At 48.5% G+C, this 18,959-nt stretch overlaps 1 protein-coding gene across 2 annotated transcripts in view; it reads left to right on the forward strand.

Annotated features, from left to right (window-relative positions):
- The window catches only part of LUZP1 (leucine zipper protein 1), a 73,185-nt gene that overhangs the window by 43,851 nt on the left and 10,375 nt on the right, over nt 1-18,959 (forward strand). The gene's annotated exons all lie outside the window — the stretch shown is intronic.

Raw genomic sequence — 18,959 nt, forward strand, 5'->3', positions numbered from 1 at the left:
CGTTCTTGTACTGCTTCCTGTGTAAATAAAGCCATACTCATCTGTTCTTGCCAAAGCTAAGAGAGGAAATAATTGGTTCCAGCTTAGTCATGGGCCTGTATGTCTTTTAAAGTCAAGCTTTGCAAGGTAGAGTCAGCAGGAAATAGCAAAGAATTTATTTAAAAAGTGCTGCACTGCTTCAGTCTGAACTTTCCACTTCCATTTTTAAAGGGACACTGGCTATGTCACCTCCATGTGTGACATGCCTCAAACGGCTCCCTGGAGGGTGTCCTAGCAGACCACAGAGAGACAGCTGGTTGTGTGGTGTTGCCATCTCCTCCTGATTCCAAGTTGCTAGATCACCTTGAGAAAAAGCTTAAAATACCTGAACTACTTTCCCAACATTACTTTTCCTTGCTATTGAGGATGTTATTCAGTTGTCAGTGAGAGGAGATCTTGCATAAGGGGAAATCCAGGAGATGTTCTCACTGTTAAGAGGTGGTTCTCTCTCTGAAAAGGACTGAGAATCCCTGAAATACTTTAAAACGTTCTTCCGGTGGGGTGTGTCCGTTCTGGCCATGCTAAATAATGTGTTCCAGTTCAATGTAGCCACTCTTTATGCAGTATCTATACAATACAAACAGCAGGGGTGCCCACGTTAACTCCCACCGCCATTTTCAGTGTTGGTCTGAAGCCAAATAAAGTACAGAAGAGATCAAAGGGTTGTAGGGTGGTTGTGGAAGGGAGGGCATTCTCAGCCAAATGAATTTGCCACTGAACAAAGGTTTCCATTTGGGAATATAGATGAAGATGTGAGAGGATATTTGTGTTTTCCAAACCTTGCTTTTTTCCTTAGAACCAACTTCACCTCTCAGGGAGTAAGCATACAATGCAACACAGCTTTACTTTGTAGCATCTATTGTCATTAGAGAGTTAGGGCCAGATTATCAAAGATATTTGAGCACCTAAAGATGCAGATAGGCACCTCGTGGATTTATATTGGAGCTAATAGGCATATTTGAAAATCCCACTCGGCACATTTCTTCTTTGAGTAGCTGCAGACATATATTCCAGGCAGGTGTGTGTGCACCCCGAACACTGGAGCCGGAGACTTTTGCCTAGCGGTACCCTTAGAGGGGCAGCACCCGGCGATATGAGACGGCACCGCCCCAGCCCCCCTCAGTTCCTTCTCATCACCCATTGGCTGGAGTCAGAGCTTGTGTGATGGTGGTTTTCACAACCTCGCATTCATCCTCTGCATAGTTAAGAGTTAGTTTTAGTTTAGTTAAAAAAAAAAAAAAAGTAGAGTATTAGTGGCTGTGCCCCCCCCCCATGATGCCCTCCCCAGGTTCAAGCATTGCCCTTCATATGGAGTGGTGTTTCCCAACAGTGACCCCACACACAGTGCTTGGGCAGCAGGTTTAAAACAAAGAAAAGGAAGTATTTCTTCACACAACGCACAGCCAGCCTGTGGAACTCCTTGCCTGAGGAGGTTGTGAAGCTAGGACTATAACAGGGTTTAAAAGAGAACTAGAGAAATTCATGGAGGTTAAGTCCATTAATGGCTATTAGCCAGGATGGGTAAGGAATGGTGTCCCTAGCCTCTGTTTGTCAGAGGGTGGAGATGGATGGCAGGAGAGAGATCACTTGATCATTACCTGTTAGATTCACTCCCTGTGGGGCACCTGGCATTGGCCACTGTTGGCAGACAGGATACTGGACTGGATGGACCTTTGGTCTGACCCAGTATGGCCGTTCTTATGCTCTGCCTTGGCAAAGCCCACCTTAAGGAGTGCTCTTCATCTGTAGATCATTCAAGAAGAGGACGCAGGTGGAGCAGGTCCTTTGCCTCAAACAGAACCTGCTTGAACAAGCCGTGTGGCTGAGCCCACACAGCGGCCTGCCTTGGGCCACAGATAGCCCTCGGGCTCAGAAAATGCTGCTGCATCTTGTTCTGGGGGAGCGGCCGCTTCGAAGAGGCACAGGAGTCGTTCTCCGTTGTTGGCACCAAAGAAGAGTTGTCCCGGGGCGACTCTTCTGCCTTCCCTAAGCAGAGCACCAGCTGGCATGGGACCGGTTCTGGTGTGCAGGATGGCATGTGTACATCTGTTCCTCCCTTGGTACGGGGCAGGAAGGGCAGAAACCCTGTACTGTTGAGTCCAGTTCTGGCCTCGAGGCATCTACTGAGTCCAGTACCAACTGGAGGGATGCCAGTGCTGACCGTGTCGGTGACGTCAGCATACCAGGCTGTAGCGGACCTTCTGTGCCTTTTGGTCCCATCATCACTGCTAGTCAAAGACTTTGCAAGGCTGGTGCCTGTAGTGGCCCCCCAGTCGGAGCATGCCGCCCAACTCTCAGGCCCTTCAGCACCGCACCAGGAGGCACCCTTTCTGGTGGTTGATATGGACATGGCACCAGAGCTGGGACAGGCTCTTTGGTACGAGGTTTCCTCAACGTCGAGGCTCTCAGGCTCTCTGGTATCGCTGTTTGCACCGGGACTGACCTTGCCTGGGGCACCAGCAGTGCTGACTACATTGGAGGCAATGGATATGTTGGGATCACCTGTTGGTCCCCTCTGGAGTTGCTCTTCCACCGACCCCCATGTCTCAGAGGTCTCAGGACTCCTCCATTTCAGAGTTGGGATCTTCGTCCACTTTGCTGGAGGAGGTCCGAAGGTCACTGGTAGACCAGTACAGCTACCAGGGTTGGCATGGGCCCTGAGGCCAGGATGTAGGCCCCTGGTCCAGCACCTTCAGGCCACCAAGGCACTACCCTTACCGATGGCCTCCTTGGGCTCAGTGGAAAGCTGCTCACTCTTGGAGGTCTCGCTCAGCATCCAAGTCAAAGGCGAGATCACCTGCTCATGTGATGTTGGTGGCTGCAGACCAGCAGCAAGCCCAGGCATCCACAGTTCCCCTTCCCTGTGGAGCCACAAAGTCTCTTCATCTGGAGACTCTACCTCAGCAGCAGGACCCGTCTGTGGCTCAACCAACAGCGTCGTCCTTGTCTCCAGATGATGCAGTGCTGCCTGGTTCATCCTGCCCTTCTATCCAGAAGGACTACAAGGCATAGCAGGACCTCTTATGTCAGGTGGCCACATCCTTCTGAATTCAAGGGAAGTTTCTCCAGGAGAATATCCATAAATGCATGGACATTCTCCAGATCTGTAAGGGTGACCCTCCCAATTAAAGAGGTGCTCCTCAAACCTGTGAGTGCTCTTTGAGGTACACCGGCCTTGTTACGGGCAGTGGCCAAGTGCTTGGAGAAGCGCTATTTTGTGCCGATACAGGGATACAAGGGGGTCTATTCCCATCTGGCCCCAAACTCCCTGGTGGTCATGGCAGGACAGGTTCAAGTCCATGTCCAAAGACAGAGACTCTAAACGTTTGGACCTTTTGGGCAGAAAGGTATGCATCTCCTCATGGTTACAGATGAGGATTGTGAACCATCAAGCTTTACTGTCCAAATAGACTGTCTCAATTGGTTGACTATGGCCCAAATTTGAGGAGCAGTTGCCTGAAAGTGTCTTGTGATGAGTCTTGTGTGTTTGTCACTGAAGGCTGCTTGGTGGCCAAGATGTCTTTGCAATCCGCCCTTGATATTGCGGACACCTCGACCAGAGTGATGGCCTTGGGGATTACTATGAGGAGAGCTTCCTGTCTCCAAAACTCAAAGATCGCTCTGGATGTCCATCAAACAACTGAAGACTTGCCTTTCAATGTCAGGGCCTTGTTTTCAGACAAGACTGATGGAAACCCTGCTTTCCTTTAAGAATTTCAGGGCTACCGCAAGGTCTTTGTGGGTGCATACACTGCCCACGCAGAGACACCACTACAGGACACATCCTTGCCTAGGGAGGTGGTAGAATCTCCTTCCTTGGAGGTTTTTAAGGTCAGGCTTGACAAAGCCCTGGCTGGGATGATTTAACTGGGAATTGGTCCTGCTTCGAGCAGGGGGTTGAACTAGATGACCTTCTGGGGTCCCTTCCAACCCTTATATTCTATGATTCTATGATTCTATGACACAGCAACAACTGTACAGACCACAGCATCCTTTTGTGCAGCCCTTCTCCTCGAGTCAGCGAGACTACCCCAGGAAGAGGGAAAGGTCTCACAAGAGGAAGCACTTGAGCTCAGGGCCTGGCTGGGCTGTTCCCTCTCCTTTGGCACCTGTTAAGCGCCCATTTTGACTCATTGGTCCAGAGCCCCGTTCCAGTTGTTCTTCCACCTTCATTGCCTCCCACCCCCTGTTCCACTGGGGACAGGCTGGTCTGCTTTTATAATGCCTGGGTCTCCATTACCTCTGACAGCTGTAAGATCATACTATGCCACCCAGTTTCTCTCCACGCACCCTCCCCACTCTTCAGGGACCCCTCTCATGAGATGCTGCTTTTCAAGCCGGTCAGCTGTCTGCTAATGTTGGGAGCAGTGGAGGAAGTGCTGCGAGAACACCAGTGTCATGGTTTCTACTCCCGGTACTTCCTGATACCGAAATCCAAGGGCAGAATGAGGCCTGTCCTCAACGTTTGTGGACTCAACAAATTCATCAGATATGTGAGGTTCCACATATTCACACTCTTAATTATCTGTCCTGCTCCACGTCCGAGTGACTGGTTTGCTGCTCTTCAGGATGCTTGTTTTCTTGTGGCCATTCTACCAAGTCACAGGAAGTTTCTTTGCTTCTTAGCAGGAAAATGCCATTGTCAGTACATAGTTCTCTCATTTGGCCTCTTCTCCTCCCCCACCCCCGCAGCCAAAGTTTTCACCAAATATATGGCAGTGGTCATGGTGTACCTCAGGAGGAAGGGAATCCACATCTTCCCCTACCTTGATTTCCAGTTGCTGGGGGGGAGGTCCAGAGAGGAGGTTCTTGCCCATGTCAACACCGCACGCCATTTACTCAGCAGATTGGGACTCATTCTAAACACCACAAAATCAACCTTGGCTCCCACTCAATAAATGGAATTCACTGTGGCCCTGTTAGATTTCATAAAGTTGAGGGTGTTCTTGCTGAGCGACTGCTTCCGGGCAATTAACAAATGTGTCTCAGTCTACAATCACAACCTTCCATGACAGTTTGTGTGTCTTTGAGCCTTTGGGGCCATGTGTCCAGTTGCTCCCAGGTGGTCTAGTTTGCCAGGTTGCATCTTCACCCTCTTCCGATATGGCTCAGGATGGTTTACAGCCCTGCCCTGCATCTCTGGACTGGTTGGTTCACCTTCCTCCACTGGTCCTGGAGTCCCCACACTGGTGGGAGTCCCCATGCAACATGTGCCAAGGAGTTCCTTTCACTCGGCCCTCCCCCATCAAATCAGTGGTTAACAATCATCCCTTCTGGGTTGGGGAGGCACATTTGGACTTGTTGAGGGTGTCGGGCCTGTGGTTGGAATAGGAAGCCTTGTTCCACATCAATGTATTGGGGCTTCAGGCTATTTACAATGCATGTCATGCCTTCCAGGACCACATCAGGCATTCAGTGGTTCACTTTCTCACCAACAATACTACCACAATATACTATGTGAACAAACAAGGGGGAGCCCACTCCAGATTGCTCTGCCTAGAGCCAATCAACCTATGGCAGTTCTGCATCAAAGAAAACATCTCCCTGGTAGCTGTCTACTTGCCAGGGGTGCAGAGCCATCTTGTGGAGTGTCTCAGCAGGTTTTTCTCCCTGAGCCACGAATGGTCCCTTGAAGGAGTGTCCTTCAGATTGCTTTCGCAGTATGGGGCATCCCCGTGATCAGTTTGTTTGCAACAAGGGAAAATAAGGAGTGTCACCTATTCTGCTCTCGGGGAGGGTCTCAGCCCAGGCTCTCTCTTTCTCTGATACTTTCCACTGCAGCTGGCAGTCGACTCTCTTATATGCCTTCCCTCCTGTCCCAATCATTCCCTAGGTCATTGCCAAGTTCAAGGTGAATCAAGCCAGGCTCGTCCTGATTGCCCTGGCATGGCCAAGACATTGTTGTTTTTCAGGTCTCCTTGGTCTGTCAGATCAGCCTCCCATGCCACTGCCTCTCCTTCCCAACCTCTTCACACAGCACTATGGCTGCATTCTGCATCTGGCGATCAGCTCCTGACACCTTATGGCGTGGCTGCTGCATGGCTGAATGAAGAGGAGGAGCATTGCTTGGAGGCTGTCCAACAGGTTCTACTTAGCAGTAGGAAACCTTCCCTTGGACAGCCTAATTGGCAAAGTGGAAGAACAGGGACTTCCATCCAGCACATCTTGGAGTACCTGCTTCACCTTCAGAAATCGGGCTTGGCACTCAGATCTCTGAGAGTGCACTTGGCAGCAATATCCATGTTTCATCCACCTATCCAAGGGAAATCAGTTTCTTCCAATGCCATGGTGATGAGATTTCTGAAAGGACTTCTCCACCTGCACCCTCTGGTCCAAGGGCCAGTCCCCTTGTGGGACCTTAACACTGTTTTAGCAGCTCTTATGGGACCTCCATCGAGCCTCATGCTTCCTGCCCATTGCCCCTCCTGTCTCAGAAAACTGCATTCTTGATAGTCATTGCCTCTGGGGCCTCCTTACACACAGTTTTCCAAGGACAAGGTAATGATCCAGCCACACCCGAAGTTCTTATCCAATGTGGTGTCTCAGTTGCATTTGTACTGGGTGGTGTATTTGTCTGTATTTTCCCGTAAGCTGCATTCCTCCCCCGAGGAGCAACGCTTCCAAACATTAGACACTGAATAGGACTGAACTGTTTCGCGCTTCACCTGGCCTGTTCGTATCCTATGTGGACTGCATGAAGGGACAAGTGGTGTCTGCACAGGCCGTCTCCAGACAGATAATGTCTTGTATCTAGACTGCATATGAGATAGCACCAGCTATGATTCCTCAGCGGATACGGGCTCATTCCATGAGAGCACAGGAAACATTGGTGGTGTTCCTCAGTGATATTTCCATATTGGACATTTGCAGGTGGCCATCCATCCACACATTTACAGACCATTACGTGATTGCTCCATAGGAGACACTAACGTTGGAAGAGCAGTCCTGTGATCCTTATTCAGATAGACTCCGAGACGGGCATATTGTTTGGAAGTCACCTACTGGGCATACATGTCTGCATCTACTCAAAGAAGAAATGGTTACTTACTGTAACTGTGGTTCTTTGAGATGTGATGGAGACGTGTATTCTACAACCTGCCCTCCATCCCCTCTGCATTGGAGTCTTCCCCTAGACATTCAGTGCGAAGGAACTGAGGGGGGTTGGGACGGCGTTGCCTAATATGGGGTTATAGACACAAGGCACAAACACTGCCCCTCTATAGGTATTGCTAGGCAAAAGGCTCGAACTCTGGCATGAGCACACTTACACTTAGTCTGCATCACATCTTGAAGAACCACAGTTGCAGTAACTTTGTCAAGGTATTTAGGTACCTAAATGAATCTGACCCTGAGATAATGCAGTTAGCACTGAGTTCTCCATTGCTCAGCTGTTTAAGAGTCTAGGTAAGAGGGAAGGAAGATGTTCTAGCTGGTATTTTAAATGAGAGGGCGGGTGCCTGAGGGATCTTGGAAGGCCGAAGATGTAGAAGAGAGAGTTTTTTCATTGAGATGAGATTGTGTGCAGAGAGCGGCTTCAGGAGGAGATACAGAGAGATAAATAAAGAATACATGCTGGCATGGAATACAGGATTTTTTGGCTTCAGCTTGGAATAAATACATCTGACATGCATGGCAGAGCTATGAATGTGTTAGCAGTGCAGCCCCAATGAAGCTTTTACCCATCATCACACATTTGAGTGATCATATACTTAGCACCTTGAGTCCAACTTTCCAGATCTTGGAGGGATAGAAAAGGTCTGTACTGCCAAACCCCAAAAATCATGAGTCGGATCCCAAAAATCGTGCAGCTGGGTTAAGTGTGAGCCTTTCCCTGCAGCTGTGAAGGCTGGCAACATTTTTTTAGATTAAAGCTGAGCTTCTCACACAATAACATGACTCCAGGAGCATGGTCTTTGAGAAAAACAACAACTATTGTTAGACTTGCAATAAAATTGTAAAAGTTGGCAACGCTGAAAATTATACAATTGAGAAATCTCAAAAAAATCCCCTAAAGGAGCTAGGTCTGTATCTGGGGGGTCTGCTAGGGCTACTGTATTCCATGGGAAGACCTTTCTAAGTGGTATATAACACCAGTCTTTACTTTGGTGTGAGATATCGGACCTTAAATCTGCTACCAGTCCAGGACCATGCTCTTACCAACTTTGGGAGTTCAAATATCATGATACAGCTCCCTGCCCCTCAAATCACAAGTTTGTCTGTCAAATAATAATTTTAAAAAATCATTGGTGGTGTCTGGTTTTTGCACTCAGTCGGGCTCTTTGTGTGTGTATTTCATGGTGCAAATTCAACACACACACAAACTGGGGGCACTTACCCACTTCTGGCTGATGGGAGGGCCACACTCCCCAGGCCATTCCTGTGCTTCCCCCGGGAGGCTTACCCCTGCTCTCCTATCTCCCCTGTCCTGTCCCTTGCTTTGTCTGCACAGAGCCCAGCTGCAGCAATTGCTGCGGTGAGGGCAGCTGGCTAAGCAGGGCTTGGGAATGGAGGGCCAATGCACCTGCCGTCTCTCTCACCCCCCAGCGTTGTTCTGCCCTCTCAGTGCAGCACGGTGGGAGGCTAAACAGGGCTGAAGCTGCTGCCAGTCCCTGGGCTACGGCCCTGGTCTGCACGCAGACAGCAGAGAACGGAGGCTTCCCAATTTGCTGAGGCCAGATATGTGGCCCAGTGTATGACAGAGACCCTGACTAGGGGACACTAAAATCCTTCATGCAGGGAGGCTAAACTTTGATGGGATTTGCCCCTCAGTGCCACTCTGTAACCTCAGCCTCAGGACTCTTCACTTCTGATAGAAAGAGGGGTCAGTTGTAAAATGAGTGGCCAGGAAATCTGTGAGGTGCAGGCAGCTTTAGAACTTCAGTCTCTCATCTCTCCGCATCAGCCGCTGGTGGAAGCTCTGCCCTGTAGGACCCAGCAAACCTGGGGGCGGCACTGTGGGTACTGGCCCATTGAAACTGCCAGCCAAAGCCAGCAGCTCCGGCTGTGGGGAGTTCCCTCTGGTGGTCGCAGGCGAGAAATGCACAAACCAGTCAGTCAGAAATTCTTGAGCTGCTCAGGAAATCACAAGTGGATGTAACAAACTGAGCGTTGGCAACATTACGTGTCCAGCCCCTCAGACACTCTGAGAGATTCCAAACAGAAGCAGGAGTTTCTCTGGCAGGTTCTTTTTAACAACTGTTCGAAGCTGGCCGGAGGTTTGGAGTATTAGAACCTTTCCTGTGGAGATGGACTAGCAGGCAGAGACCAGGCCCACAAGTCAAAGGTGCAAGATACCTGCAGTTTATCCAGTGGCTCTGCTGTTAATCACAGTGGTAGCTTTGACTCCTCCATAGAGCTGAGCTGTATATCAAAGCAGCAGTGACATGAGAATTAAGTTCCCATCCTCTCCCTCACTCTAAACATTTTCAGACTTTCTCCTTCCAGGCTGAATTTGTTATGTCTTTGGCCTCTGTCTGAAGGTGACGTGTTGATTTTTTTTTTTTAATTTTTTTTTTTTTTTTTTTTTTTAACGTTTGAGCAAAATCTGTTTAGCGATTTTGGGACAAGTGGAGAGTGAGTCACCTACTGGGCCTACATGTCTGCGTCTACTCGAAGGAGAAGAAATGGTTACTTACTGTAACTGGTTCTTTGAGATGTAATGCAGACGTGTATTCCACATCCTGTCCCCCATCCCCTTTGCATTAGCGTCTTCCCCTAGACCATGGTTCTCAAACTGTGAGTCAGGATCTCAAAGCGGGTCACAGCCCCATTTTAATGGGGCCACCAGGGCTGGCTTAAACTCGCTGAGGCCAAAGCCCAAGCCCAACTGCCCAGGGCCAGAGCTGAAGCCTGGCGGATGATACTAAACTAAACTGGGAGGAGTGGTAGATACGCTGGAGGGGTGGGATAGGATACAGAAAGACCTAGACAAATTGGAGGATTGGGCCAAAAGAAATCTGATGAGGTTCAATAAGGATAAGTGCAGGGTCCTGCACTTAGGACAGAAGAACCCAATGCACAGCTACAGACTAGGGACCGAATGGCTAGGCAGCAGTTCTGCGGAAAAGGACCTAGGGGTGACAGTGGACGAGAAGCTGGATATGAGTCAGCAGTGTGCCCTTGTTGCCAAGAAGGCCAATGGGATGTATAAGTAGGGGCATAGCGAGCAGATCAAGGGACGTGATCGTTCCCCTCTATTCGACATTGGTGAGGCCTCATCTGGAGTACTGTGTCCAGTTTTGGGCCCCACACTTCAAGAAGGATGTGGATAAATTGGAGAGAGTCCAGCGAAGGGCAACAAAAATGATTAGGGGACTGGAACACATGAGTTATGAGGAGAGGCTGAGGGAGCTGGGATTGTTTAGCCTGCAGAAGAGAAGAATGAGGGGGGATTTGATAGCTGCTTTCAACTACCTGAAAGGGGGTTCCAAAGAGGATGGCTCTAGACTGTTCTCAATGGTATCAGATGACAGAACGAGGAGTAATGGTCTCAAGTTGCAGTGGGGGAGGTTTAGATTGGATATTAGGAAAAACTTTTTCACTAAGAGGGTGGTGAAACACTGGAATGCGTTACCTAGGGAGGTGGTGGAATCTCCTTCCTTAGAGGTTTTTAAGGTCAGGCTTGACAAAGCCCTGGCTGGGATGATTTAACTGGGAATTGGTCCTGCTTTGAGCAGGGGGTTGGACTAGATGACCTTCTGGGGTCCCTTCCAACCCTGATATTCTATGATTCTATGATTCTAAGCCCAACAGCTTCAGCCCTGAGCAACGGGGCTCAGGTTACAGCCCCCTGCCTGCGGCTTCACCCCTTGGGTTTTGTCTTTGCCCCTCCCCCCGCCTGGGGTGGTAGGCTCGGGCTTTGGCTTTGCACCCCCACCCGGGGCAGCAGGGCTTGGGTGAGCTCAGCCCCCCTGCTTAGGCTCATGTAGTAATTTTTGTTGTCAGAAGGGGCTCGCGGTGCAATGATGTTTGCGAAATCCTGCCCTAGACATTTGGTGCGAAGAGACTGAGGGGGTTGAGGCGGTGCTGCCTCAGATAGCCAGGGGAGGGAAGAGAACACCACCCCTGTACGGGTTCTCCTAGGCAAAAGGCTCCGACTCTGAAGAACCACAGTTATAGTAACTGTTTCATTTAGCTACCTAAATACCTTGACAATCTGGCCCTGAGGAAGTACAGTTAGCACTGAGTTCTCTGTTGCTCAACTGTTATTTCAGAGGGAAGGAAGATGTTCTAGTTGGTATTTTAAATGAGAGGGCGAGTGCCTGAGGGATCTTGGAAGGCTGGAGATGTAGAAGAGAGAGTTTTTTCATTGAGATGAGATTGTGTGCAGGGAGCAGCTTCGGGAGGAGAGACAGAGAGATGAATAAAGAATACATGCTGGCATGGAATACAGGATTTTTTGGCTTCAGTTTGAAGTCGACACATCTGACATACATGGCAGAGCTATGAATGTCTTAGCAGTGCAGCCCCAATGATGGCTGGAATACTCAAAAATCATGAGTTGGATCCCAGGAATAATGCAGCTGGGTTAAGCGTGAGCTTTTCCCTGCAACTGTGAAGGCTGGCAACATTTTTTTTAATGAAAGCTGAGCTTTCAAACCTAACTGACAAACCTAGGGTGCCCTTTCTCGGAGTAGACGTATCTGCAGTGGCTTGGGTGCGAACACTGACCTCTGGCCTAGAAATAGCCCTCAAGAGCAGGGCACAACTTGAGCCTACGAGGTGTTGGCTTTGGATTAACGAAGGTGTAATTATTTGGAATGCACAGGACCTTTGTCTGTTAAGCTTGTGAGGTGTCCAGTTAAGGAGCCTTGCCTAGCCTTCGCTTCCTCCCATTTTCAAAATGACCCTATTTCCGTTCTCCCTTGCTTTCATAGATTCCAAGGCCAGCAGGGACCATTGGGATCATCTACTCTGACCACTTGTGCAGCACAGGCAAAGAGACCTGCCCCCAAATAATTGCTAGAGCAGATCTCCCCCTCCCTCCCCCACATAAAGAAACAGTATTACAGTGAAAAGAAAAGGAGTACTTGTGGCACCTTAGAGACTAACCAATTTATTTGAGCATGAGCTTTCGTGAGCTACAGCTAAGTGAGCTGTAGCTCACGAAAGCTCATGCTCAAATAAATTGGTTAGTCTCTAAGGTGCCACAAGTACTCCTTTTCTTTTTGCGAATACAGACTAACACGGCTGTTCCTCTGAAACCAGTATTACAGTGAAATCTTTCTGCACTTCTTGAGAAGAACAATGAACCCTCCATTGGAGGCAATAAGTTATAAGAGCCATAGGTCATTAGAAACAGCTTCCTGAGAGAGAAAATACATCACAGGGAGATGTTCTTAAGTTCTTTGGAAGACTCTTAATGCAAAGTGCATAAAAATACAACCTCCACTACTACAAACCCATGCAACTCATGTACAGCCCACTCTGAAACAGAAGGAGCCAACAGAAGAATACACCCAGCATTTAAAAAGAGCTAGTGCAACTGTTAATTTCTTCCATCATATTTCTGAGCGTGGAGTTACTTTAGGATGCAAACCCGTTCTCATTCCTGAGAGCAGTTTTAGTCATATCACACACACACAGCAGGGGATAGGACTGGCAACCAATAGGTAGGACAGAGCAAAAAGATGGGAGGCAAGATCCTGGGCACACCCCAGCAAACTCACAGTCCTAAGGGATTAGTTCCATAAGAGCAAACACTATGTGGAGAGACGCTAAGAGCATGTTGAAGGGCAAAGTTCAAAGCTCCAAATCCTAGGATGAGCCTGGTGTCTAGCTCAGAGCCAATGCTGGGGTGGGGAGTGAGGGGATGGCCTTCCAAGGAGCAAAGCACAAAAGTAGTGGGGGAGAATAAAATCGGCCTGGGGAAGTACAGATGTGAACAAGGGGGAGGTACTTAATGTGCCTAAGGGATTTAGGGCCTCAAGTCCCATTAAAGATCAAGGACAGTCAATGGGGCTTGTGCTCCAACATCCACCTGGCACTTCTGAAAATCTTCCTGAGTTCAGTAGGCTCAAAGAGCATTCAAAAGAAGTGGAAATCCTACGCAAACACCAGAATTAGACTGGGACGAAACTGTCTATGTTGCTTTCATCCTAGTGTAACGGCCAGATTTTTAAAGGTATTTAGGCATCTAAAGATGCAGATAGGTACCTAGCAGGATCCTAGGTACCCAACTCTCATTGATTTCAGTAGATTTCAAACTTGATTTAAGTGAGAGTTGGGTACCCTAGCCTTTTGGAAAATCCTACTAGGCACCTGTCTTCATCTTTAGGTATATAAATACCTTTGAAATTTTGCCTCTTAGTTCTTTATAAACAGCAGTGGAATGTTGTTGGTGTTTTAGAGACAGTCCACTACTATGTCAGTGTGGGCAGCCACAAACCATGACAAACATTGTGGAGGACTGCAAAATGATTCGACTCCCTGGAGATCTTCGTGCCTCGAACATCGCTAATAAGAACGCTATGGCTTGGCTTGGTCGGATTGCATACACCAAAAAATAAATATTGTAAACAATTTATCTTCCCAACACCTCAGAGGTGAGGTGGTATTCCTAGCAGGGATGTTTTTAAATCTACAGGTTACTGGTGTATTAAAAGAATGGGCCAAGAAGCTTTCTGAACTATTAAGGTTGATTTTTAACAAGTCTTAGAACACTAGGGAAGTTCCAGAAGTCTGGAACAATGCTACTGTTGTACCAGTATTTTAAAAGGGTAAACAGGACGAGTAAGGAACTATGGGTTGATTATCCTGACGTTGATCCCTAGCAAAATCATGGAAAGGCTGATACGGAGTTAAAGATGGTAGCATAATTAGTGCCAGTCATCGTGGTTTTATGGAAAATAGGTTCTGTCAAACAAATTGGATATTTTTAATGAGATTAAAAGTTTGGTTGGTAAACGTAACTGTTAATATAAAATACTCCTGTAGACTACTGCAAGGCGTTTGACTTAGTCTTGCATGACATGCTGATTAAAAACGATTAGCACTACACAAAATCAACATAGCCTATATTATTAAATAGCTTTAAAAAGTAATTGTAACTGTCATTCAATGAGGATGTTTCTAGTGGGGTCCCACAGGGTTCTGTTCTTTATCTTAATCAATGATCTGGAAGAAAATATAAAATCATTGCTGGTAAAGTTTGCAGATGAGATAAAAAATTGGAGTGGTAAATAATCATGGGGACAACCGAACTGGATTGCTTGGTAAGTTGGGCTCATTTGAACAACATCCATTTTAATACAGCCAAATACAAGATATATGTCTAGGAAGAAAGAATATAAATCAGCCTCCCAGGATGGGGGACTGTATTCTGGAAAGCAGTGACTCTGAAAAGGACCTAGAGCACTGGTTCTCAAACTGGGGGTCATGACCCCTCAGGGGGTCTCAAGGTTATTATGTTGGGGTCGCAAGCTGGCAGCCTCAAACCCTGTTTCATGTCCAGCATTTATAATAGTGTTAAATATAAAAAAAGGATTTGTAATTTATAAGGGGGATCGCATACACAGGCTTGCTGAGCGAAAGGGGTCGCCAATACAAAAGTTTGAGAACCACTGACCTAGAAGTTATGGTAGATAACCAAATGCACATGCTATAAGGGGTCCCTGGATCTACAAACGGGAATAGCAAGTACAGTAGGAAGGTGGTATTACCGCTGTAGTAAGGCCTTAGTGAAACCATCACTAGATACTGTCTAGTTCTGATGTCTGTATTTCAAAAAGAAAGTTATCAATGATGACTGGTCTTCAACAGGGGTCTCCCCCATCCTCACTGAGTGCCCAAACTGCTGGGCTAAGAGTCAGTCACTCTTTTTCTGGCCCAGTGACTAACTATTTATACAAAGTGGAACAGCATCAACAGGCGAGACTAGAAGAGACCTATTTCATGCTAATCCACAGCCCAGTGGCTAGGGCAGCCTGAAGGGGGATGGGAGTTCAAATCCCTGCTCCACACCAAGCCGAAAGAGATTTGAACCTGGGTCTCCACTCTAAAGTCACGTAGGTGGGCTGAAGGCTATAAGGGGGAGGCAGCACCAACACCTGCGTTTCCTGTATCAGCATTGTTTAGCACAGGGCTCTGAGCATAGAATAATAGAATATCAGGGTTGGAAGGGACCTCAGGAGGCCAGCTAGTCCAACCCCCTGCTCAAAGCAGGACCAATCCCCAACTAAATCATCCCCGCCAGGGCTTTGTCAAGCCTGACCTTAAAAAGCTCTAAAGAAGGAGATTCCACCACCTCCCTAGGTAACGCATTCCAGTGTTTCACCACCCTCCTAGTGAAAAAGTTTTTCCTAATATCCAACCTAAATCTCCCACACTGCAACTTGAGACCATTACTCCTTGTTCTGTCATCTGCTACCACTGAGAACAGTCTAGATCCATCCTCTTTGGAACCCCCTTTCAGGTAGTTTAAAGCAGCTATCATATGCCCCGTCAGTCTTCTCTTCTGCAGATTAAACAATCCCAGTTCCCTCAGCCTCTCCTCATAAGTCATGTGTTCCAGTCCCCTAATCATATTTGTTGCCCTCCGCTGGACTCTTTCCAATTTTTCCACATCCTTCTTGTAGTGTGGGGCCCAAAACTGGACACAGTACTCCAGATGAGGCCTCACCAATGCCGAATAGAGGAGAATGATCATGTCCCTCTATCTGCTGGCAATGCCCCTACTTATACAGCCCAAAATGCTGTTAGCCTTCTTGGCAACAAGGGCACACTGTTGACTCATATCCAGCTTCTCATCCACTGTAACCCCTAGGTCCTGTTCTACAGAACTGCTGCCTAGCCACTCAGTCCCTAGTTTGTAGCAGTGCATGGGATTCTTCCGAAGTGTAGGACTCTGCATTTGTCCTTGTTGTACCTCATCAGATTTCTTTTGGCCCAATCCCCTAATTTGTCTAGGTCCCTCTGTATCCTATCCCTACCCTCCAGCGTATCTACCACTTCTCCCAGTTTAGTGTCATCTGCAAACTTGCTGAGGGTGCAATCCACCGGGCCAGGACCAACCCTTGGGGCACTCTGCTTGATACTGACTGCCAACTAGACATGGAGCCATTGATCACCACCCATTGAGCCCGATGATCTAGCCAGCTTTCTATCCACCTTATAGTCCATTCATCCAGCCCATACTTCTTTAACTTGCTGGCAAGGATACTTTGCAAGATGGTATCAAAAGCTTTGCTAAAGTCAAGGAATAACATGTCCACTGCTTTCCCCTCATCCACAGAGCCAGTTATCTCATCATAGAAGGCAATTAGGTTAGTCAGGCATGACTTGCCCTTGGTGAATCCATGCTGACTGTTCCTGATCACTTTCCTCTCCTCTAAGTGCTTCAAAATTGATTCCTTGAGGACCCACTCCAGGGACTGAGGTGATTTTTCCAGGGACTGAGGTGAGGCTGACTGGCCTGTAGTTCCCAGGATCCTCCTTCTTCCCTTTTTTAAAGATGGGCACTACATTAGTCTTTTTCCAGTCGTCCGGGACTTCCCCCGATTGCCATAAGTTTTCAAAGATAATGGCCAATGGCTCTGCAATCACATCCGCCAACTCCTTTAGCACTCTCGGATGCAGCGCATCCAGCCCCATGGACTTGTGCTCATCCAGCTTTTCTAAATAGTCCCGAACCACTTCTTTCTCCACAGAGGGCTGGTCACCTCCTCCCCATGCTGTGCTGCCCAGTGCAGAAGTCTGGGAGCTGACCCTGTTCGTGAAGACAGAGGCAAAAAAAGCATTGACTACATTAGCTTTTTCCACATCCTCTGTCACTAGGTTGCCTCCCTCATTCAGTAAGGGGCCCACACTTTCCCTGACCACCTTCTTATTGCTAACATACCTGTGGAAACCCTTCTTGTTACTCTTAAAATCGCTTGCTAGCTGCAACTCCAAGTGTGATTTGGCCTTCCTGATTTCACTCCTGCATGCCTGAGCAATATTTTTATACTCCTCCCTGGTCATTTGTCTAAGCTTCCACTTCTTGTAATCTTCTTTTTTGTGTTTAAGATCAGCAAGGATTTCACTGTTAAGCCAAGCTGGTCGCCTGCCATATTTACTATTCTTTGTACACATAGGGATGGTTTGTTCCTGTAACCTCAATAAGGATTCTTTAAAATACAGCCAGTTCCCCTGGACTCCTTTCCCCCTCATGTTATTCTCCCAGGGGATCCTGCCCATCAGTTCCAAGAGGGAGTCAAAGTCTGCTTTTCTGAAGTCCAGGGTCCGTATTCTGCTGTTCCCCTTTCTTCCTTGTGTCAGGATTCTGAACTCAACCATCTCATAGTCACTGCCTCCCAGGTTCCCCTCCACTTTTGCTTTCCCTACTAATTCTTCCCTGTTTGTGAGCAGCAGGTCAAGAAGAGCTCTACCCCTAGTTGATTCCTCCAGCAGTTGCACCAGGAATTTGTCCCCTACACTTTCCAAAAACTTCCTGTATTGACTGTGCACCGCTGTATTGCTCTCCCAGCAGATATCGGGGTGATTGAAGTCTCCCATGCCTGCCAAAGTGAGGCCCCATAGGCAAGATAGATGGGCAGATCTGGCCCTAGGTGTTTTGCCAACCAGGGTGGAAAAACCCAACCAAGTGATGTCACACACTCTGACTCCACGGTATTGAGTTGGCACCCCCAGAAATTGGCACCCAGGACACCTGCCTCTCCAGCTGGCCCTGTCGGCATGGGAATGCTGAAATTGAGGCTGCTGCCAGGGCTCTCATGTGAGCGAGGTACCTAGGTGTTAGGACTGAGGTGACTGTGCGCATATCCAGTGACAGATTTTAGGCATCTAAGTGACTTTGCAGGTGGAAATTTAGGTGCCTACAGGGTTAAGTTGCAGCTGAGTGGGGCTTCTGAGGATCTAAATGTTGGATGCAGGCATCTGAAGTGTCTGTTAGGGGCCTGAATTCCTTTGTGGATCTAGCCCTTTCTGTTCAAAGTCTCTCTTGTGGGAATTGTGCTGGAGAACTAAAGGGGGGTGTCCTTTATCTCCTTTAATCTTCACATTAGCCATGGATAAGGCTACATTTTAGTCACAGGTATTTTTAGTAAAAGTCATGGACAGGTCATGGGCAGTAAACAAAAATTCACGGCCTGTGACCTGTCCATGACTTTTACTAAAAATACCCGTGACTAAATCTTGGGGAGGGGGTGCCACAGGTGCTGTGGGGGAGCAGCCTGGGGGTGCCGCAGCCTGGGGGTGCCGCAGACCCACTTCCCGCAGGTGTTGGGGAGGAGGCGGGCAGCACTGCTTGGCCTGGGACCCCCACTAGTTGGGGAGGGGTTGGCAGGGCTGGCAGGCTCTCTGCCCGGCTCCGCAGCTCCCCAGAAGTGGCAACATCCCTCAGCTCTTAGGCAAAGGTGTGGCCAGGTGGCTCTCCGTTTTTGCCTCCACCCCAAGCACCAGCTTCGCAACTCCCATTGGCTGGGAACCGCAGCCAATGGGAGCTGCTGTGGTGGTGCCTGCACACAGAGGCAGCGTGCAGAGTCCCCTGGCCATGCCCCCACCCCAGAGCCCTCACCCCTTCCTGTGCCCCAGCCCTTAGCCCCCAACCCAAACTCTTGTTGCTGCGGGGGGCGCCGTGGCCCAAGGCTGCCCCAGCAGCGGCCAGTGCAGATGGAGCAGAGGCTGCCTGAGTTGCTCAGGCGGCCCCCAGGCCAGCCACACCAGCCGCTGCAGAAGTCACGGAGGTCCTGGAAAGTCATGGAATCCATGATCTCTGTGACAAACTCGCGGCCTTAGCAATGGAGCCTATTGCACAGTGAATTATCACAGGAATAGAACTCGCAAGAACACATCAGCTGTAATCACCAGAGATGTGATATTATTTGTATCTAACCCAAACAGCTAAAGAAATCCATGACTTTAGGAAAACGAGCGGCTTTAAAGTAAATTATGCCAAATCTGAAGTGCTGTCTGTGAATTTG

The sequence above is a fragment of the Caretta caretta genome, chromosome 19 (assembly GCF_965140235.1).
Source record: "Caretta caretta isolate rCarCar2 chromosome 19, rCarCar1.hap1, whole genome shotgun sequence".
Classification (NCBI taxonomy): domain Eukaryota; kingdom Metazoa; phylum Chordata; order Testudines; family Cheloniidae; genus Caretta; species Caretta caretta.